General features: G+C 35.5%; 1 protein-coding gene across 4 annotated transcripts in view; it reads right to left on the reverse strand.

The window, feature by feature from the left end:
* The window catches only part of SLC10A7 (solute carrier family 10 member 7), a 240,384-nt gene that overhangs the window by 175,022 nt on the left and 40,842 nt on the right, over positions 1–24,520 (reverse strand). The window lies entirely within an intron of this gene.

The raw sequence follows: 24,520 nt of genomic DNA on the forward strand, positions 1-24,520 counted from the left end.
TTCTTAGAGGTGAGGTAGGGGAATAGTGACAGTGTGTAATGACCAGAGACAGGTCTTGCTTGCTGTCTAAAAATAGCAAAGGTGAGGAGGCTGCCTAGAACAGACCGCAATGACGGGGCAAGGAGAGACGGTTAAAATTGGGCAAAGTATACCTCAGATCCGTGATGGGGCAAGGTTCTGTCAGTTCCATATGGGCCAAGTAGATGCTTCAGAGGACGGCCATCAAACTTGACTCATTTTGAAAGACCCAAAATAGCATCCTTCCAGGGTGAAGAGACTCCAGCAGAAGATGCTGAAGGGATGTTTAGGGGCAGGGGCTGGAGGTGTACTCTGAAGAACTCCATCCCTTAACCTGTCCAGCATAAGAGACAGCCTGTGGACGCCTGCTATGACAGAGGGCACTGAGGCCCAGAGTACAACAGCACCAATCAGACAAGACTCTGTCCCACTCCATTATGTACTTGTCCTACTCTCATCCACGCGCCAAAGAGGCCAGAAGCAGGGAGAGGGAGGAGGTAAAAAAATAGTGCAACAGACCAAGCCCTCCTCCCCACCGGTGCTGCTGTCTATCCTAGGGTTATATTTTTATCATATGTGTATATATCCACTTACAAAAAAGTATAATTTTCTGTTTTAAAAACACAGGTTAGGCCTAGGTTGGGGAAAAAAAGGGAATTTGGAGTTTTAAGCTAGACTGTCCTGCATTATTTAATACCAAAAAGTTTATCCTAATTACTAAATATATGACTATTTTTGTAACTAAAAGTCACCAGAAAACCATGAGATCTGCCAGAGATGCTGTCAAAGAAGAGGGTAGTGGTAGGAACGGGAATATGTGAGACAGCATTTCATGCGTAAGATCCTCAAATTCACACCACTCAACAAGGAGATTATAATAAAAACACAACATTTTAAATGTATAGTTGAGCCAAAAGAACACAAAAACCCCAGGTACTAGACATATAGAAGCTAGCCAAAGAAAGAGCAGTTAAGCATGTGAGTTGATGATGCACTCTCCCAAACACAGACTCATGCCCGTGAAGCCATAAGAAGCATAGGCTTTGGCCTGTGAAGGGTGAGAACTGGACCTGACACACCTGCAGTGGGCGGAGCAGAATGCTGGAAGGACTGCCGCACTATATAGAACAACTAGAAAACTCTACTTACAGAGTCAAGAAAGGAACATAAGGCCTGCACCAAGGGTGGGCACAAGACTGAATTTACACTACACACGAGATTCAAGAATCCGAAACTAATGATTAATTCAAAGAAAAGACAAGACACAATGGATCAGAGACCAGTGGAACTTCTGAGGCCCTGAAAGAAACAAACGCAAAACTTCTCTTTGGGGTCACTTCAATAGTCCAGAACAAAGTGGATTCCCAGATAAAACAACCCTCGCTGAACGGGAGTTTACAATAAAAAAATTACAGACAATGTGAGAAAGCTGTACGTGACCATTATAAGCACCATTCAAACCCGAGAAGAGGAGGAGAAACTGAGTTTTTCACAATATACTAAAAAAGAAAATACTAGATAAATTAAAGACGTAGAATTGGAAGCCAAGACTTTAAAACTTTTTGAAGAAATTATGAAACTATCTTTACCTTCAGAAAAGGAAACATTTTTTTAAATAAGACACAAAATGTATATATAAAAAAGGAAAAGCTAGAGTTGCCATGCAACACAGATCTGGCCAATGAGATATAAACTGACACCCGCTTGATGAGAGGGGTTGGGGAGGTTAGCTTGGCACTGCCCTTCTTCCCTTCTTCCCACCCAGAGCAGTGAAAGCTCTCTTGAGACCAGAAGAGAAAGGCCAACAGCAATGCAGAGACAGCCACTCTAATATCACTGAGCCACAGAACAAATGCCAGCAACCCCTACCTCCAGGCATCTTGGTATATGAGAAAAATAAGTCCCTGCTTGTTGAGGCCACTTTCAGTCTGATGTTCCGTTACTGGAAGACTAACTGATAGAATCACGTTCCTAAACAAGGGAGAGAATTCTAAAGGACTAATCAGGCAGGTTAGAGGAATCAACAGCGCTTCTACCTCTAAGGTATAAATTTGAGTAAGCATATTAAGTTTTATTTACTACCACTATCTCTTGTTCCCATTGTAAACAGCATAAGACATTAAAAAGGAAGGAAAAGAAAATTGACTATTGGTGACAATTGTTGGAGATCAAAGCTGCATTGTCTCACCCTGGAAAAGTTCCCTAGCTATGAGAATTTATGTCACTCCAGCCTCTGATTCACAAGAGGACGGAAACAGCCTTAATATTTATTTCCTTTTTAAGCATAGGTTCAGTTTGAAAAAACATAAAGACATTAAAGATTGAATTCCAATCCTTGGTCTTTAATTAAATATGGAAACACAAAATATTTTCTTTTAACTTGTAAGATATTTTGCAAAGAGCTATATAGAAATTCAAAAATAAAAAAATATTTAAAGTTTATTCTGTCTGTTTTAAATGCCAATTATAATTGGCTTTCTGACAGGCACCTTAGTTGCTAGGACATTTCAATGTTGCCTATCTAATTACTACTATTTTCACTGTATAAATCTCATAACAAGTAAAATTTGAGTTATATATGTCTATATTACATTTAAATATTATTGAAACATACCACAAAAAGTAAATATATAGGATATCAATTAAAATGCGAGTTTATACACCATGCTCAACATTAAAGGAGCACTCTTCATTTGATTCTATTATTTACGTTTCTGTATTTTTTAAGCAGCAATGACTAAAAAGCAGAATGTTGTTTTAAAATCATTGCTGAATATATCTTCTCAACAAATAAATCTAAATGAAGACTACAGTACTACTACAAGGCACTCACCAATTTAAAGAAAGATTATTTTTAGAACATGTACCATTAAAATTCACCATCCTAATGACCATTTTAATTCTTTGTTTTAAAACAATTACAGGAATAAACAGAAGTTCACATATCTGCAGGCTAAGAGTAAATGACATCTAGCTGCTTTTCTGGGAGTAAGCCACATTTCTTGCCTATTTCTACAGGTCCATTTCTTGATACCAATGGAAAAAATTATTTAATATCCTTAATCTTGAAGTGAATGGAGGATGGCTATTCTTGTTTGTAACTATTCATCTTAATTCAGGCAAGTAAAAAATATATTCAAGTTACTGTTTCTGGGTGCTAAATTGAATCAGGTGTCCTCTTCTCTTAAGAAAATTAAGTTGCTTTTGTGCAAGAGTGTTTTAATGAGAACACAGCCCGCCGACAGTGATAAATGGGAATGACACCAGAGAGAGCATGTAAGCAGGACAATATGTGCATGTTACAGTCTTACAGCCTATTTTTCACTGACTATTCTGAATGACTTCGCTGTTTCTTAAGGGGCCTATTAATCTCAAATTTAGTTATTACACAACGTTTATTTGAACATATATTCTGTGGATGATGACAGTTAATAAAGGAAATCTTTCACAAGCTGTATTTTTACATATTGTTCCAACTACAGCTCCCAGTCATTTGATGGTATTGACGGAATAACCTACATTGTGCTGAGGCTTTAAAAAAAAAGGCACATATATTCAGATTCCTTTCTAAGCACATGGGGACTCTTAAATAACCGTTAAAATGCATACAAAAAAACCCTACTATATAATGGTAAAAGTAAAAGGACATCTTAACTATTCAACAAAAATTGTTTAAAGTGAAAACTGACCCTTCTAAGACAAACCAGATACCTTTCAACCCTTTTAAAGCTTTGGTGCATAATATGCAATAGTCCTTGCATACCAATCTATATCTTCACAATATGCGTGGAGTAGGGGAGGGAAGACAAAATCAATTTTCTTGAAGTGCAAAAAGAATCAAGTAACATGGCTGCTTTGATTTTCTCCTTGGTATGCTTTTTCGATAAAATACCATGTATTTAAAATAGTGGTGATGCTGTATTTCTTATTTCTGGTAGCATACTTAAAGGCTGACAAGAATTATTTTGACATTTTCCCAAAAGCATATTTATCAGCTCAAATAACTTCATCAGTTCAGATTGTGGGTCTTGTTCCAGAAGAAATTTGTCATTTTAATTATAACTGGTTCATGACCGCAAAACCTATTAGCAGGAAATATTTACACTAGTTTAAGATTTTTAAATCTGCTTCATACTTGAGATGAATATAGACTTAATCAAACATTTTCAATTTCATCCTCCTGAAATCTCAGTTTTCAAAGGTGTTCAATTTCAATGAAATCAGAATTTCCAAGTGGGAAGGGCCCTTAGATACTATGACAATCCTTTTATAAATGAAGAAACAGAACTCTAGAGAGATGAAGGATCTTTCCCAAGGTCATGATGGCTAGTGGCAAAGCCAGAATAGAACTCTTCTCTAGACATTCCCTGTATCTTCTCTATTATACCCACACTGCCTATTTTACATATTATCTTGAACAGATGTTTGTAGATATATAATACAAAAGAGCATATACCAAAACATTAATAGTGGTTATGTTGGGGTATTGGGATTATGGATATTTTTTTCCTTTGTGCTTTTCCTTGATTTTCAAAGTTTTTGTACTGGTTGTGTATTTATTAGGAAAGAAGCATACAATAAATGTTATATGTTAGTACAGCTAACATTTTAGAGGCTCTCTCTTTAATCTTTAGGCAAACCTTGAACAATGCTGTGCACATATTAGGTGCTCGATCAATGTCAGACTAAAAATTGAATGAAACTGAGGATAACACCACGAACAAACTACCTAAATAGGCTCACTTGTTATACTAACATTGAATCCTCAGAGGAACAAACTGCGAGTATAACTCAGAATATCAACTATTAAACTAAAACACATATTATTTATTTATTAACAGCTTATTAAGCACTTATAAATATCTCAGATGAAGCTGAATGAAAATTACTTAAAATATTACACATTGCTTGATACTACATTTTTTTAAATGCCAATTTTTCAATATTCTTGAAGTTTAATTGTTCTTACTCTTTTGGGTTTCCTATGTCCTGCCAAAAAGGAATAAAATAAATACTCCTGTAATTATTCATTTGTTCAACACAAATTTATTAAGCAATTTATTAAGCTTAGCACTGAGAATACAAAAATAAACGCCATAGAGTACCTGCTCACAATATAGGGCTAGAAGCCAGACATCATAACAGCTTTAAGACAAGAAGATCAACGGGATCAAAGAGTTATGGCAGCACAGAAATTAACTACTAAAATTTCCTTTAAAGTGGTCTTTTTCAGTGCCTCCTAGTGATATACAACAAGCACTTCTCTGATCAATTAATGGAAGCTCTATTTAATGCCAACACATGAACTAAGCTCTCAGAACACCAACAGAGAAATTGGCCAAGAATTCCCCTAACACTTTGTTTAGAAGGGCATCCACAAAACATAAGTGACAACTTATGTCAAACCATCTAATGTTTCTTACAAATTTTAGACTCTAGCTACCTAACTCTGTTATTTTTGCTCTTTTCCAACCATTAGGTCTGGGAATCTCAGAGCTTCTTAAGAGGGCAATGGATCAATCCCTCAGCAATAACTCTCTCATCAGCTTTTCATTAGCAATAAAATAGCTTTCCTACCATCTTCTGGGAAATAACTTACCACAGATTCACAGAACTGCAACGGACCTCTACAGATCATCTAATCAAGGCACTTTTCCTCAAAAAAAGACTACACTGAAATCACTAACAAATGGAACCTACCTATCCTATTCTTCTTGTCTTCAGGATCAGAGACTGCATAATCTCTTTTAGAATCCTAGATTTAAAATCTATAATTTAAGTCATATTTTTCACTAGCAAGTCCTTTCCTTTTCTGACTTAACTTTTCATTTGAGATCATCTTTTTATGTTAGGTCCCCTGAGAAGATTAAAAAAGAGCTGTGTTATTGCTATTACAAGTAGTACGCTGATAAATGTTTAACAACTGGCTCTCAGGATGAGGGAAGGAACATCAGTTTGTAATGTTTGTTGATTTTTGTGCTGTAAATACTCCCACCATGGCCAATTTCAAGCTGCAAACATGAACACCAAGATAGGAAAAGATGGCATAATTCCAAAGCTATAAAAAATTAGAAAAAGAAGGGCAAATTGAACGCAAAATAAGCACAGGAAGGAAATTAAGTAAAGATATGAGAAGAAACTAATGAAATCAAAATCAGAAAGACAATGGAGATCAATGAAATCAAAAGCTGATTCTTTCGAGAAAGAAGAACAAAGCTGGAGGTATCACATTCCCTGATTTCAAACTATACTACAAAGTTATCTAATCAAAACAGTGTGGTACTGGCACAAAAACAGACGCATAGATCAGTGGAACAGAACACAGAACCCAGAAATAAACCCACACATATAGGGTCAAATAATCTACGACATAGGAGGCAGGAATATAAATGGGAAAAAGATAGTCTCTTCAATAAATGGTGTTGGGAAAACTGGACAGCTATATGCCAAAGGATGAAACTGGACCACTATCTTACACCCATATACAAAAATAAATTCAAAATGGATTAAAGACTTGAATATAAGACCTGAAACCATAACACTCCCAGAAGAAACACAGGCAGCCAGCTCTTTGACATTGATTTTAGTGATATTTTTTTTGGACAAGTCTCCTCAGGCAAGGGCAATAAGCAAAAACAAACAAATGGGACTATATCAAACTAAAATGCTTTTGCACAGTGAAGGAAACCATCAACAAAACAAAAAGGCAACCTATTGAATGGGAGAAGATATTTGCAAATCATACATCTGAAAAGGGGTTAATACCCAAAATACATAAAAAAGTACACAACTTAATATCAAAATCCAAACAACTCGATTAAAAACTGGGCAGAGGACTTGAATAGACATTTTCCAAAGACATACAGATGACCAACAGGCACATGAAAAAATGCTCAACATCACTAATCATCAGGGAAATGCAAATCAAAACCACAATGAGACACCACCTCACATCTGTCAGTACAGATGTTATTAAAAAGACAGAAAATAACACGTGTTGGTGAGGATGTGGATAAAAGGGATCCCTTGTGCACTGCTGATGGGAATATAAATTGGTGCAGCCACTATGGAAAACAGTATGGATGTTCCTCAAAAAATTAAAAATAGAACTACCATTGTTGTTGTTAGTGCTATTGTGTCAATTCTGACTCCTAGTGACCCTGTGTACGGCAGAGCAGAACCCTGCCTGGTCTTTTTGTGCTGTCCTCTCACCTTGTAGTACTATATCAGACAATGCTCTGCTGCTAATCACAGGGTTTTCATGGCCAGTTTTTTTGGAAGTGGGTGGCCAGGTCCTTCTTCCTAGTCTGTCTTAGTCTGAAAGCTTTGCTGAAATCTGTCCACCACAGGTGACCTCTGCTGGTATTTGAAATACCACTGGCATAGCTTTCAGCATCACAGCAACACACAGCTACCACAGTATAACAACTGACAGATGGGTGGCATGGTTTCCTGACCAGAAAACAAACCCAGGCCACAGCGGTAAGAGCACCCAATCCTAACCAGTAGACCACTAGGGCTGGCTAGAACTATCAAAATATCCAGCAATTCCACTTCTGGGTATTTACCTGAAGAAAACAAAAACATTAATTTGAAGAGATATATGAACCCCTATGTTCATTGCAGCATTATTTACAATAGCCAAGATATAAAAGCAACCTAAGTGTTCACTGATAGATGAATTGATAAAGATGTGAGATATATATACATATATATATGTATATATATACATACACACACACACAATGGAATAATATTCAACAATAAAAAAGAAAGAAATCTTGCCATTTGTGACAACATAGAGGGACCTAGAGGGTATTATGCTAAGTGAAATAAGTCAGACGGAGAAAGACAAATACCATATGATTTCACTTATATATGAAATCTAAAAAACAAAACAAACAGAACAAAACTGAAACAGACTCATAGATATAGGAAAAAAACTGGTAATTACAGACTGCAGAAGGATTAGGAGAGAGGCGAAATAGGTGAAGGGGATTAAGAGGTACAACTTCCAGTTATAAAATTAATAAGTCATAGGAATATAACGTACAACATAGGGAATACAGTCAATAATATTGTCATAATTGTGTAAGGTGACAGATGGTAACTAGACTTATCATGGTGATCATTTTGTAATGTATATAAATATCAAACCACTATGATATACACCTGAAACTAACAGGCTATGGTATGTCAATCATACTTCAATTAAACAAAAAACCTGGTTCTTTGGGAAAAAATCAATAAAACTGATACACCTTAGAACGTGGATTGGCAAACTTTTTCTGTAAAGGGTCACTATTCCATTTCAACTCAACTGGTCTAACACCAAGTGAATATATATACTGCAATACAATTCTGACACTAACCACCTGGAGTCAGTCCACAAGTTAAAGGCTCAGTCCTCTACAACACTGCCCTCTCTTCATATGGCAGCTGCACTTCAGGAGTCCCCAGACCATCAGCACTTCTGACCAACTGGCTATAAATTTGGGGATTCCCACGACCCCCTCTGGTTCAATAATTCAATAGAACAACTCACTGAAAGTGTTATACTTACAATTACAGTCTTGTTAAAGGGGTACACATGGAGTGAGGTCTGAGGGTTTCCCTGCCCCATCCCCATGGAGTCAGTGTATCACTCTCTCAGAACATCAACGTGTTCACCAACCAGAAGTATCACTGAGCTTCAGTGTCCACAGTTTTAATTGGGGTTTCATCATGTAGGCATACCAGACTAAATCACTGACCATGTAATTGAGCGCAATCTCTAGTCCCCTCTCCTTCCCTAAAGGTCAAAAGTTCCAACCCGGTAATCAGGTAATCACGTGCTCAGCCTTTGTGGTGAGCAGCTGTCTTCCTGAAGCTATTGAGGGGCCCATCATGAGTCAACGAGTCATTAGCATAACAAAGACACTCCTATCACTCAGGAAATTGCAAGGGTTTTGAAGCTCTGTGCCAACATCCCAGGGACAGAGACTAGACATATTTTTTATTATACCATAGCAACATAATAAATGTTTTAGGCTTTGTAGCCATTTTGCTCACAAATTCTTAGCTCAGCTGTTGTAGCACAAAAGCAGCCATAGATAATGTATAAGCTAATGAGTGTGGTTGTGTTCCAGTAAAACTTTATCTATGGATACTAAAATTTGACTTTCTTTTATTTTTTTACCTGTCATAAAATTTCATTCTTCTTTTGATTTTTTTCTAACCATCAGAAAAATGTACAAGCCATTCTTAACTCATTTACTACACAAAACATGCAGCAAGCCTGAGTTAGCTTGCAAGCCACTGTCTGCCCACCTCTGCTCTAAGAGAAAAAGAGAAGACAGAAATGACCAATATCAGGAATCAAAGAGGCAACATTCTGAAATCCCTCAGATATTTAAAGGATGAATATTGTGAACATTATGACCCCAGATTTGACAACTTAGATGAAATGGACAAATTCCTTGAAAAACACAAACTACCAAAGCTCTCTCAAGAAGAAATAGACAACCTAAATAGCCACTATATACTAAAGCCATCGAATGTGCAGTTTAAAACTTTCCCACAAAGAAATCTCCAGGACCAGATGGCTTCAATGGTGAATTCTACCAAACATTTAAAGAAGAAATATTATTAACTATGTGAAAACTCACCCAGAAAATACAAGAGGAGGGAAAATTTACTAAATCACTTTATAAAATCAGCATTAGCCTGATAGCAAAACCAAATGAAAATGTCATAAGAAAACTACAGAACAATAACCCTCACATACGTAGACAGACACAAAACTCCTTACAAAATGTGAGCTAATTGAAGCCAATAATATACAAAAAGGATAATACATCACGACCAAGTGGGGTTTATTCTAGGAATGCGAAGTTGCTTTGAGATTTGAAAATTGATCAAGGCAATTCACCCTATCAACAGACTGAAAAAGAAAAAAAACATATGATCATTTCAATAAATGGGAAAATAGTATTTGACAAAATTCCACATGTATTCATGATAAAAACTCTCAGAAAACTAGAATTGATAAGACTTTCTTCCATCTGATAAAGAACACCTTTATCAAAAACTGACTATCACACTTAGTTGGAAAAGACTGAATGACTTCCCCCTAAAATCAGGATCAAGGTAAGGATGTCTACATTCCCTACTACTTCTAACCAATGTTGGCCTGAAAGTCCTAGACAAGCAATAATGCAAGAAAAAGACATAAAAGGCATACAGATTGGAAAAGAAGAAATAAACCTATTTATGAACAAATTATATGATCTTAAAAACTTCCCATCACTCCCTAAAAAGACTACAAGAAATAATGAGTTCAGCAACATTGAAGAATATGAAGTCCATACATAAAAATCAATGTATTTCTATATACTAGCAAGGAATAATTTTAAATTGAAATTAATAAAAATGCCATTTACAATAGCACATCAAAAATATGAAATATTTGAGAGAAAATTTCAAAGTCCTAAATAGATAGACATATATGTATTGGAATCCTACATTAAGATGTCAAATCTTGGGGCCGGCCCTATGCCCGAGTGGTTAAGTTCTCATGCTTTGCTTCGGTGGCACAGGATTTCACCGGTTCCAATCCTGGGTGCGGACATGGCACTGTTCATCAAGCCATGCTGAGGTGGCGTCCCACATAGCACAACCAGAAGGACCTAAAAGTAGAATATACAACAACATACTGGGGGGGTTTGGGGAGAAGAAGAGGAAGAAGAAAAAAAAGATGGGCAACAGATGTTAGCTCAGGTGCCAATCTAAAAAAACAAAGATGTCAGATCTTCCCAGAATGATCTATAGATTTAATGTAATCTCAATCAAAATCCCTGCAGGAATTTTCGTAGAAAATGACAAGATGACTAAAATTTATTTGGAAAGCTTTTTCTTGAAAAAAAAAAAGAAAATAACAAAGTTAGAAAATTCACACTACTTTATTTCAACACTTCGTATAAAGTTACACTAATCAAGACAGTGTGGTACTGGCTTAAGGACAGATACCTAGATCAATGGAACAGGATAGAAAGTCAAGAAACAGATCTTTACAGATATGGTAAATTGAGTTTGGACAAGGGTGCTACAGTAATTCAATGGGGAAAGGATAATCTTTTCAATAAGTGGTAACTGATATCTATATGCGAAAAAACAAAACAAAACAGAACTTTGACCCTTACCTCACACAAAACATAGATACATCTATATAAACATATATACACATATAAAAACCTTATATAAAATGTAAGTTGGAATAGATCATAGACCTAGATGTAAGAGCTAAATCTATAAAACTTCTAGAAGAGAACACAGAGAAAATTTCTGTGACTTTAGGTTAGAACAACATATTTCAGATAAATCATAACTCTAAAATTAAAAAATGATAAACTGGACTTCATCACAACTTAAAACCTCTTTCCTTCAAAGATTTGTTAAGAAAATAAAAAAGCAAGCCACAGATTGAGAGAATACAATTGCAAAAGACATATCTAATAAAGGACTTGTATCCAGAACACACTATAAAAATTCTTACAACTAAATAATAAGAAGACAATCCAATATAAAATTGCAGTAAAGATTTGAACAGACACTTCTGTGGATACTTAAAGACTCTATGGCCTTATCTGCCATTCAAAAAAGATACCCTTGTTTTACACTTATTTAAAGATGATAAAGATATCATGTTGTTTCAATTTAAAATCATCATAGAGACATCTGTGAAATACTAGAAAAAGTACTGATAATGAAGTCAGAGGACCTGGTTTCAAAACAACTTGGTCACATACACAGCCATGATAACTCTTTAAAAGATCTCAGTTTCTTCACTATATTAAATGGGAATAACAACATTCACTTCCTAAAATTTTTGTGAGGGTTAAATGAGATGGCAAATAAAAAACCCCTGGGTATTCCACAACCATATAAAGTAAGGCCCAGTGAGCCTTCATTATACGAGTGTTCATTCTTCAAGTCCCTGTAGGACTAAGGTCGTACATCGAAACAGGAGACATTACAGCAGGAGAAGGTTCGCTAACAAATTGATCATTCCTAAAACGATCCCCAAGAAAATACTTTCCCTTCCCACACTCAGACCTCAACTACTTCACATTAACATCTGTCTCTGTACTTCAGGTTTGTATGGTCTACTCTCATGATTGTACAGTATTTTGAACACCTGATAATATTTCACAAATAAAACACAAATAGGTTGCTAAATATAACTGCAAGTCCTACAGTGATGCAGGATTTCATTAAGTCAATGAAATCAGAACAACATCAATAACAAGCAATTAACAAATAAATGACAGGATAGGTGCTTAAAAGAAGAGTAATCAGAATATTTTTTTAAATGAGAGCACCTGTGAAAACTGAAGAAGCCTAAATTCTCTTTGCAAATTTGTACCTTTATGACTGTGTTGCAAAAATAAACAAGAGGGGAAGATGTGATATTGTGTCATCACACAATTTTCTTGGGAAAATTACATTGATCCCCCATCCTCTAAAACAACACGATTCTTTCTTCACCCACTCCAAGAATTAGTGAATAGTACAATATAACCTGAATTTTGTTAAATGAGTTATAAAATAAGCTTATTTACAGTTTCATTTTCTCAAAATAAAAGCTAATTACACATATTTTTCAGTAGTTATCACTAAATGCTAATTCACTTTTTAAAGTTAATTGACTGTATAATTTGCCATTGGATAATGTGAAATCTCTTTTTTTATTCTAGTTACTCAAATTTTTATAGAGGGCAGAATAGAGCAATTCCTTTTATTTCCTGTAAAAGCATAGCTGAGATTTAAAAAAAAAGATTCAATGTGTTACATTCAACAGAATGTGATCTTAACTGTCTACAAGTAATAGAGTAATACAGGAAGAAATATTAGAGAATGTCTTCCCAATTTCCTAATTTTACATATAAGGGTTGGACAGAAGCCCAGTGTGGGAAGTGACTTGCTCAAGACCACACAGTTTCTGGCAGTGGCCAAGTCAGGATCACAAGGAAGAGCTCCCAAACACTCTCCTTCTCTAGATCGTTAATCTCTACTTGACTGTAACATACTATGTAGATAAGATATATGCGAATATCAGAAATACAAGGAAGGGAAATTGTATAGACACACTAAAACGTAAAACACTAGTCAGCAAGCAGTGAAGCACTAAATCGACTTCAAATTTTTATTAAGGCTATCCCTCCGTTAGTGATTGAAGGTATATTAGCTTAGTGGGCCATGCAATAGCTGTAGCACTACAACTAATGGACTGCCAAGAGATGATTTAATAAAGAGGCCCAGCTGAACAACGGTGTATAAGTAACTCCGACAACCTGAGGCTTTCTTCCGGTCAAACGTTTTCTATCTGTAAGTGACTTTCTCTAAAAAAATTACGTGAGAAGATACTCTCAGAAGGTTTCACTGTAATAACAGCAGCCGAAACATTCTTATATAAGTTCAGATTCTCCAAGATCTTAAGATGTGATTAAAAAAAAAAGCTTGAAGGTCTTGTCCCCAGATCCTTCTACAGGCACCATTTATAACATGGTAAGAGATCTAGTTAAACACATTCAGCAACTACAATGTGTATTTCTTTGGTTGAAGTAAAATAAAGAAATAGGGCAACTTTTTAAATGCTGCCCTCAAGATTTTACTCTAAAATATGAGCACTAGAAATTGGGGCAAAGGAGGTTGAAATAAAAATATTTATTAAACACACATTTCTATAACATATCACGTGGACTCCTCATCTTTACAACATGGACTGACTTGTATTGAGAAGAGAAAACAGAAGTAGTATGGGGAGAAAACTATTAAACGAGCAAAGATTTTTAAAAGTAATAATGCATATGATTGATGAGAGTTCAGGGAAAAGGTGCCTGTACATCCTTCATAACCTTGCTGGAAGTGTAGCAATAAGCAGCAAAACCTTAAAAACATCCATGCAGACCCCTTGACACAACAATTCCACTTTTAAAAATTTATCTAAGAAAATAATACAGATTCAAGAAAAGACTTATCTAAAAAGATCTTCATCACAATGTTATTTTTTAGGAGCAAAAATTATCCAGGGCTGAAATAAATCATTGCACATTCATACATGAGAATAGCAAGTAGTCTTTAAAAAGAATGTTTTAGAACACTGTGGAGACATGTTCACCAATACTATTAAGTGGACAAACAGGATTATAAAACAGTATGCATTATATGATCTCATTTTATATTTAAACATGTACAAATAAAAAGGTCTGGAAGATACACATATAAATATCAATATGGTTATCTGACCCCAGCGGGATTATGGTATTTCTTTGTTTTGCACCTATGTTTTCTAGATTATCCACTAGGAATACATACAGCTTTCGTAATAAGAAAAAAATAACATTAAAACATTTTTAAACAATTTTTTTAAATTCAAAATTTTTTAAATTCAAAATTTTTAAATTCGAGAAAATAAAATTTTACACCATCATTCTGGAATATTGTAAGTGACTGGGAGAGGCCACAATACAATGTGCTTTAAGATAGGTAAGTCTTTCCCTTGACGTGCCATTGGTCAAAAATTATGTTTACGTCATAATGTGGACATAACCCAAAAGAAAAAAAGTCAAGTATAGCAGTAATTTTATGTTATTAGAAAAAGAACCCATGACAGCCATTATCAATTTTGGGGAAATTAAATTGCAAATAAATGAAGACATTTATGTGGAACAGTTTTAGGTTGCAAGCAAAATGAACGAGAGTTTAAAGCCACAGTTAGTTTCTTAGGTAAAAACAGAGTTTTTATTTCCTTTAAAACAGAGTTTATTATTTACTCATTTAAAAAACATATTTCCTTAACTACCACTTGCAATGGCACAAAGCTGAAGAACTTTGTTCCAGATGTAAAGTCATATTAATGATTCTTTTTTAAGGATGCTGGATTTCTTGCAAAAAAAGACAGAGCTTCCTATCTGAATTTTCACATGAAATATTTCTACTAAGAGAACATTTTAAAAGACTTTGAAATTTGTTTTTTAAAAAATTATCTATTTATAGAGTCCAATAAAATATTAAGTAGCCATTGTGTGTAACTCTCACACACACACACACACACTCTAGCAGCGGTTTGTGCATCACATCCATGGTATGACATTCAAAACAGGTTAATGAAGTAAATATTTTGCTCTTCTAGACACAGTTGAATATAAAGAAATGTCTTAAAAATAGGGATAATACCTTGGCATTTAAAACTGTGTTTGGATCACCTTAAAATAAATTGATTTAAAACATATTCCTAGGAAATTTTAAGAATAAAATAAGGCTTACAGGCACAGTGTTATTCCAGTAGCCTTTTGAAAAACTGTTTTCAGATTCAACATCAAATAATCCCAATCACTGAGAGATGACTGCTTAACACTTTTTAAAAACCTTAATCTCAAGTTTTAGTATTCTTTAGAAATTAGGAAAAAATAAGGCATTTGTTTTTCTTTCATCGCTACTCTTTATTTTCATTAATACAGTGAAGTTGTCATATAAAAAGCACTGCTTAAATATGAATCATCTATGCACAAAGTGCCTATTATATCTAGTTATTCATAAGACACCCCTTTGGCCAGGATGCTGTAAGGAAGATTGAAGCATCAGATAGATGACAGTTGGATTGAAAGGCCTCTGTTGCCACTTCCTTCCCAATCATTCTCTGCAATTCTTAAAGATCTCAGTTTTACTGAAGTCTTCACCAGATACCAAGTGAGTTAACATGTACTGAAAGACTCTTTAAGAATATAAATGAGGAGGTTACTCAAATCAGCCTTCCTTCTCTAACCACAATTAGCTTAAATTCAAGATCCAAATTGTGAACATAGTTTGAGGATTTTTCTAACATGTCCTTTAACCTGCTTCCTCCTTTTCTCTTCTGTGTTTCCTTCATCTTTCTAATCTTAAAGTTGAAAGGGGTTTACATTTTTTTAGAAAAATATGGATGCTTTTTAAAAGTGTATTCCCTTAACTCCTCCTTACATCTACTTTCTAATCCCCAACTCACTTAATTAAATTCAGCGTGAATTTAAATTGCAATTAACCTCTTTTGAGGGATTACATGTTCTAATCACAATTATGCAGTGGATATTTGAAACACATATTTTGTTATATTATCTGAAATGCAAATTGCAGTCCAAAAATGATGTTTAACAAAAATGTAGAGTACTGAAGATTTTATTATGGAACCTGAGGGACTAGAAATAAGATTAAAAAGAGTAAAAGCACTGATACAAATACAAAAACAAATTGCTTCACCTCCAAAACCCCTGGAAATGGCCCCACTTGGCTGCCAGTTAACTGAGCTTCAGCACAGTTTCAAAACAGCCTTCCAAGAGTTTTCATTAACCAAACTGAATTTCATTTTTTCCCCTAGATCAGTAGCTCACAGAGTCTTAAATGAGACACGATGCATAAAATTCTATAATAGCAGGAGACAAAACCTGTTTTTCTGACCCAGGAATTTATAATAAAATGACTTCTTTTACTTTACTTTTCCTTCAAAATAGCATTTCATAAGCAGAAGAAAAAAAGCTGACATGTGTTAAGTATCTTCTACAAGCCAGATAACAAGTGCGATTTCACTTAATCCTCAAAATAACCCTATGAGGTAAGTATAATTCTATTTTGTAGATGTGAAAAATAAGCCTCAGAGAAGTTAAGCAGTTCAGAGAAATAAGCGAAATAAATCAGTGGTGAAATTGGGACTCTTAAACCCAAGCTCTTGTTGTAAAAGGACAGTATCCTAAACGTGAGACGTTAGGAGGAAAGGTTAGGACAGCGTACCTATTTTCAATTTGCTATCATAGCTATAATCCTCTCAAACAGGCTGCTGGGATTTCGATGGCCTCACAAGACACCTTCATCTCTGGTGGTAAGCTTGGATAGAATGCTTCAAGAAGTTTCCCTCTTGGGGCTCGCAGGGCTCTTTCTGCAAATCCAAGTTCTTGCTGAGAGCCAGGCTTACTCTACCATCTTCTCAATCAATGTCTGGCAGTCAGGATGGGCTTTAGCATGAAGTAAAGATCTGCTTTATTAATCTAGACCCAGCTTCCTTTTGGTAACTTTCCTTTTTTATCTCAGGGTCTGTTTGTACTTCTCAGATTGTTAGCTCCAAGGTAAAAGTAGGACTAGGTAGGCTAGTTCTCACTTTTTCCTTTGAGATAATACCAAGTTATTAAACTGCCAACCCAGTCAATCCTGAAAAGCAGGGTTTAAAAAGACTCGTTAGCATAGCTTTTCTCTCATTTATCCATGATCCATCCTCCTAGATCTATGTGATATGATTACACTTAATGTAACACAACCTCCTGCACAAGAATAGATATGGACACATTCCAAAGGCTGGAGGGAGGCAGCTTGGACAAGAGGACTGTATTTCAGTACATAGTTTAACACCTAAAATAGCCATAAGATATGCAGGCACTAGAGGGCGCTAGATTTAGCTTACCTGGGTCTAAATACAGCTGTGCAGCTAAAGGACCTCAAACAACTTTAACCATTTCAAGCCTTTGTTTCCTCATCTCAAAAATAGGTGTAATGTTAGTATCTACTTGTAAGCATTTTGTGAGAATTAAATGAGATAATTCATGTAAAGCATTAGCATAGTAAGCAATAAATATTAGCTATTATTAACTATATCATCATCACATTAGTCATTAGAGACTAAGACCAAGATTATCCACACCTTCGTATTCCCAATTACTATGTACAGGTACCAAAGCCAGACTATGAAGAACGTTAATAGGAGAAGAATTGGTTCATTTGAAATATGGTGATAAAGAAAGCTCTACAGATACCCTGGACTGCCAGAAAGACAAACAAGTGGGTCCAAGGGCAAATAAAGACTAAACGATTGCTGGAGGCAAAAATGATAAAACTGAGGCTGTCCTACATTGGGCACATCATGAGAAGGCAGGCTCTTTGGAAAAGACAATAATGCTGGGAAAAGTAGAAGGCATCAGGAAAAGAGGAAGACCAAGTATGAGATGAATTGACTCCATAAAGGAAGCCATAGGCATGAGTCTACAGGAGCTGAGGAGTGCTGTTGAGGACAGGATGTAGTGGACATCACTCATTCATAGGGTCTCCAGGAGTCGGAGCTGACTTGATGGAACGTAATGACAAGGTGGTGAGAACCATTAATCAATGAGCAGCCAAATTAGGAACCTAGAAATAGAGATAAAATTTCTGGTAAATGTGGAAAAATAGAAAAAAAATAAACATTTTAAGGTGGGAAGAGGACAGGAGGATAGCTATTGGGGTGTGAGGCCAGCCTTTTAAAAAATGCAGTGTTCATTTTTTAAAATATAATCCACTGTGATTTTAGAATCATAACCTGTTATGTAGAATTCTTTGCTAATATTTAAGAGATTTGTGAGACCTAGGAAAATATGCAACATTTTTTTTTCCTGAGGCAGATTTGTCCCGAGCTAATATCCGTTGCCAATCTTCCTCTTTATCTATATGAGCCACTGCCATGGTATGGTAACTAACAGACGAGTGGTGTAGGTCTGCACCCAGGAACCAAACTCAAGCTGCCGAAGTGGAGCGGGCCGAACTTAACCACTGGGCCACCAGGGCTGGCCCTCAACATTTTTTTTTAACATCTTTGGGAGAAAAATCTGAAAGAAGTCCTTAAGGAAAAACAAACCTTTACGGAGGAATGGGTCCTAACATTTCTAATTAGGATAAGGGTTTAGAATAAAAGAATCATTTGGGGGTAATACTAAAGTTTCCTGAAAAGCAAAGGATGAATGGGGAACACAAACAGAGGGAGAACATAGTCACTGGAAAGGCTAACAGCTTCTAGAGGAGTGGAAACCAACCCCTCTGGCGAAATCTTTGCATCTTTCCTATAAAGTGCATCTCTTAACTCGGTCATCATTCTCCAACTCTGGCCTTTCCTGTGCCTCTAACAAAATAACAAAGTAGGGAGGGTATAAAGAGGTGCAAATGGTTGGTGGAGGTAGTATGGTGGTCAAAAGAGGCGGAAGTTACCATTGGTGTCAGAGAGGTTGGAAAGTTAACTCAGTCAGCAGGTTTACAAAGCTGCCACAGGGCACATGGATAAAGCTCCTTGAAAGTAGGGCTAAGGAAAGGTAAGAGAAAACAAAGAACACTGCGATCCATGAATTTAAGTCTGAGTATTATCAACAAAATCAACCCAATTATTCAGTCAACAAGCAGGTGATGAATTCCTATTGTGTATAAGAAAGTGGGATTTATTTTTAATATAAGATGTGACCCCTGTGCTCAAGAACATTTCACCCTTTAAGGGAGTATAGGATGTGTCAAATCCAAAGCTACTTTAAAGAAAAACAGTCATTGGACAAATGTTTATTTACACCAAATAGACAACATAGATTTTCTTCCAAGTAGACTTCCTTTAAAACAGAGTTTCTTATTTGCACTGTGATGGGCTTTTTTCTATGTACAATGGCTACGTTTGGGACAGATGTACAACTACGTTCTGATAACAGGCAGTGTACACAGCCTGCCCTGTCGGTTGGTAGAAGAACAAGGATGTAAAAAAGGTATAACCCTCTGACTATTTCTCTACCCATCTCATGGTCTTAGTATTCCTCTAATGTTGTTTCTTCAAAGTCTTAACAATTTAACTATTGTTCAAATTTAACGCATTATTTAAAATGCCATTTTTAAGGAATGTGCTTGACTAGAGCTTCTCTTGAAATACTCCTAGGTGTATGTCACATTCTGCGATGTAGCTCAATATGTTACATATAGCTATAGACACACATACATATGGACATTCATGCACCCACATATGTAGTCATGCATATACATTTATATACACGTATATCCACATATCCCCCCACCATATATGTAAGTAACTAAATGAGTAATATGAAGACAGGTTATAAAAGAATTTTGCTATAACTACAAAAAAGGATTGAGTAGACAGACCTGGCTCCTTCTCCCTTTATTCTGTAAATGTAAAGTCAAATGCACAATTACCTTTTCAGGAAGGAGTCTCTTTTCTAATATAGCACAAGGTATCTAACTCAAACTTTAACAAAGTCTTCATTGGAATATTACAATGATTAGTAGTTCATTTTAAAATCATGTGGATTTTTTTTCACCAGATATATGACAACCAACCTACTACTCGATGGTGCCTATAACCAGACCCAACTTTCTGCATTTGCTGACCTTGAGAATCTCCCTGAAGTTCCTCCTTTTAAATCTGCAGAGCATAACTAGCGCAGGCTGGTCTGTTGGCATGGAATATGCGTTGATACTAATAACAATGACTACCATTTCTCATTTTCTCAATATATGCCAGTTACTGCACACACATCGTTTTTACATACATCATCTCATGCAATAGGTGCAGTGCTAACCAAGTAAAAAACACAAGAGATATATTTAAAATAGTTCCGAGCCATATATTGCCATTTTAAATTAGTTTAAATAGATACGTGTATTAGAAACAGTTACACAAAAAGGAATATTTGGAAACATTCCCAAATTTAAGCATACACTAAATTTCTAGAAGCTGTCTAGAACACTGGTCAACTAGATTTTCTTTTCCATTAACTTTCTTTTTTAGCATTTGAAGTATAGCTTATTGTAAAACTAATTGTTTAAGAACATATCCTAGCATTAACCCTTTAAGTTAAATAAGGTCTACTCGAATATTTTTCTGTCTCAAATTCTAGTTGAAGCTACAGTCATTCCCATTTGGTGAGGCCTGGTCAAAAAACCTAGGAAAAAGATAGAAAATCTTCAATCCATTGAACATATAAGCCATACATATTAAACTAATGGTCTAATAACTTAAAATTATAACTATTACAACAATTAAGGGTCATTGCTATGGCAAGTATTTATGAATACTCACTCTATGTCAGACTAAATGATTTATATTCATTATCCTCTCATTTAAAATTCATATTATACCCATTTTACACCTGAGGTAGATGAAAGGTAAAGTAAGTTATCTAAAATTGGATAGCTAGTAATTAGTAGAGCCAGGATTTCCACAGCTCGGTAGACGCCAGAGCCCACACTCCTTTCACTATGTTACGGTATCAATGTTAAAAACCTCAACTGAAAAAATTCTACTGCAATTTGAACCACCATTCATACCAAACTCATAAACCCAAGAAAACATCCCTCTGCCTCATCCAACCATTTCCTCATCTCCACCCCCACTCATTCCAAAAAGACAGCTTCATGCAGTTTTCTAAAGCTGCATCAAAAATAAAAGAAACAAAAATGATATCAACACAAAATATAAATCCTTCAGCATCTTAAAAAAAAACTTTTCTATAAAATATAGTGGAATAACTAAGGGATGAATATTAAAAGGTAATGAAGGTGCAAAAAAATGCACTACTGTCAGCACTCCACCTAGGTTACCAACGTGTTAGCGCCTCTTGGTTGAAGACTAATCAACCTAAATGCCTGTTTTGGAAAACATTTTCACGTACTGTATTCCAGTGTTAGGAAGGAGAGCAAGCCCAGAAATTAATTAAGAAATGAGTGGTTTTACAGAGTGCTATGAGAAAAAGAACTTTCTAATAAACTTTCTCTCTATACTTGGAGTGAAATCTTCCTACAGATTTCCTTCCCTCATTTACATATCTGTGCAGCCCTATTCTTTTTTTTTTTTCCTTCCAAGCCCCTTTGCCCTTTCAATCATGAAGCATATTACTCCACTGTCAGTGCAAAGCAGTTCCTAACAACAGGGAACCCAGCTGGGATAGGAAGAGGGCAGCAGGCTCATGCATTAACATAATAATCCAACTGTGTTCCCACAGGCCCTTAGGGCAGACAGCATATTAGGTAGGCCTCCTGTGCAGACCCTGGTGGAAGCTGCCTGATCACCTGCCTATCAACCTGTGGCAGCTACAGCCGGCTCAATAGCACCAGCTCCTGCCAAGCAGTGGTGCCCAATTACCTTACTACAAAAGACAGAAATCCATTTTTCTATGTCTGTTTAATGTACTCAATGCATTTCCTTATTTACAATTTGAATCTACAGTTCTGCATCGTTTCCAGGGGATTGACTTATTGCCTTTTAACTTTTGAAAGTAGTTGTCTAAAGGCCGTATCGCTGCAAGTAGGCAGGAATGAGACTGAAAACCAAATTTCAAATACAAAAGCCCAGGTTGGCAAAGCTAACTCCTTGGTCACTGGTTGTATGAAGATTCTTTCATTGATACAGAGGATCAGAAGTGTGAGGAAGACCTGAATGGCAGCCATCACTATTTCCTCAAGGGGACAAAGGTGGGGGGCAATCCTACACCAACGTCTTCTTGAAATGTAGTTTTTTAATTCTAATCCAAGCATATTCTAAGCTTCCCATAAAGCATAAGCTTTTGTGCATAGTGCACACTGATACCCTCACGTGGAAAGGGCGTGGATCACTACAACTGGCTGAAGGAGTAGAGAATCACAAAAGATAAGACAAAATTATTTTTTAAAATCTCAAATTATTATGGAAGACTCTTTTAAAAAAAGACTGGTCCATTTGTATGTTTTTTTATTGTTTGTATGTATGAACTGCATGTTTTATTTTAATGCTGCTCAGTTCCTGGAGTCTTTGACTTGCTCCATGTGTGGTTTTCTTTCCAAGCCACAATACCTATCAAATAAGGAAAAGCAAAAGGGGTACATTCCACTGAAAACATATTATTTATACATCACACAAGATCATCTTTAAAACCCCAGAAACATATGTTTGAAATGATAATTCACTTCAGTGAATTAAACACAGTAGTGTCATTCCTTAATGAAATTTCCCCCTTATAAAGATTGCAAAGAAGGTACACAATATGACATTTAATTTAATATGGGAAAAAGTACTTTTAGAAGTATTCTAAATAATGCTACTTAAAAGAGTATGAGGCTACCAATATGGCCAGGGAAACTTTCTACTGATCAAATATTTCTTAAAAAAAGGAGTTCCTAGAAACGTTATATTCTGGGTTTTTTTTATGGCTATTTTAATAAAAAATGAATCCTCAAGTCAAACAAAAGTGCATTTATCTAACATTTCTATGAATTTTAAATGTTAGGGAACTAATACTATTATTTAAGCCAACCACCCTGACATGTTTTATATACATACTAATACTTAAGTATCAAGCACCATATCCGCACATGGCACTGATTTTCACTGTCAAGGTTAGATCTGGTACCTTAGCATTAATAGTTTGTGCATTACATTAACAGATGATGGTGACCCTTCAGGAACTTGTCAATCCTTTGGATGACTTCCATACATACCAGACAGGGTTTTATATAAGGTAATACCCCCATTATGAACAAATTTGTTTGTTCTTTACTAAACATTCTGGGGAAAATCCAAGTAAAAGAGAAAAAAAAGCCTAAAAGATTTTTTTCTTTTTCTATGAGTAAATTCTGAGCTATTTAATGGTTTCTAAACAATAGACTATAATATATGTTGATGAAAGTATAAATACAAAATACTAAACTCAATAATAAATATTAATGCTTATATATGTGTTAAGTTGCAAAATTATATACATCCCCTTCTTGATCTTTTGGGGATTCCAGAGGCTCTTTATTCTTCATAAATTCTTACATTTTGACAAAATGTAATGCATCTTCCAAGTCATTAAATACAGAAACTTGAGTTTTGATTAAAAAACAATAAACAACAGCCATGTTGTGACAGGATAAATGGTAGCCTAAACTTCACCATTTTAATTCCTTCCAAGGGTATGCTTCCACTCTAGGGTAAACAAAAGAAACGCATTTATATAAAAGAAATCTAGCTATTACATTAGTAAGAACTTGATTTTAACATGAATAGCAACTTACGCAGCTAGACTAATTTGGTCTCTAAAGGATGGTAGAGAAGGAAATAGGAGACAGAATTATAGTATCGTTTCTAGCATAAGCAATTCAATTTTGAATGAAGTTAAAATTAAAAAAACAAAAACTAAGCATAAATGAAGGAAAACGTTATTTCAAATTTAAGTGAGAGTAAATAGAAATAGACGATGTGAAAGAAATCATATGTATGTTTAAGTATGATATACCAGTTTTTAAATCTGCCCCCTGCTCTCCCCACAGCAGTTCCTTAAGCTGTATATTCCTACGTTTGAAATACATCACACCTTCATTTTCATTCTGCTAGAGGATGCCCTTCCCTCCAGAGAATTACCTAGAAAGGACCCTCTTCTCCCCATAGAAAACTATTTGATTCTTGAGGACTTTATCCACCTAGTTCAATTTGGTAGTATAGATATGGCTTCGGAGATGGTTTGCAGCTCGTATATTTTGACATTTCTGCCAAGAATAAGATTAAGTATGAAATATCGAAATTACACGTTAAAATAGATGCCATTTTACTTTGTTTCCTCCTGAATAGCCCTTCAGCTGTTGAGGCACATACATTTTTCCCCAGGCAAAATCCCCAGGCTAAAATAACTAAGCCTCATATCTTCAGGAAACCCAGCTTCCCAAACATTATTCTTAGGTATCTGAT

Source organism: Equus quagga, chromosome 3 (genome assembly GCF_021613505.1).
Source record: "Equus quagga isolate Etosha38 chromosome 3, UCLA_HA_Equagga_1.0, whole genome shotgun sequence".
NCBI classification, from domain to species: Eukaryota; Metazoa; Chordata; class Mammalia; order Perissodactyla; family Equidae; genus Equus; species Equus quagga.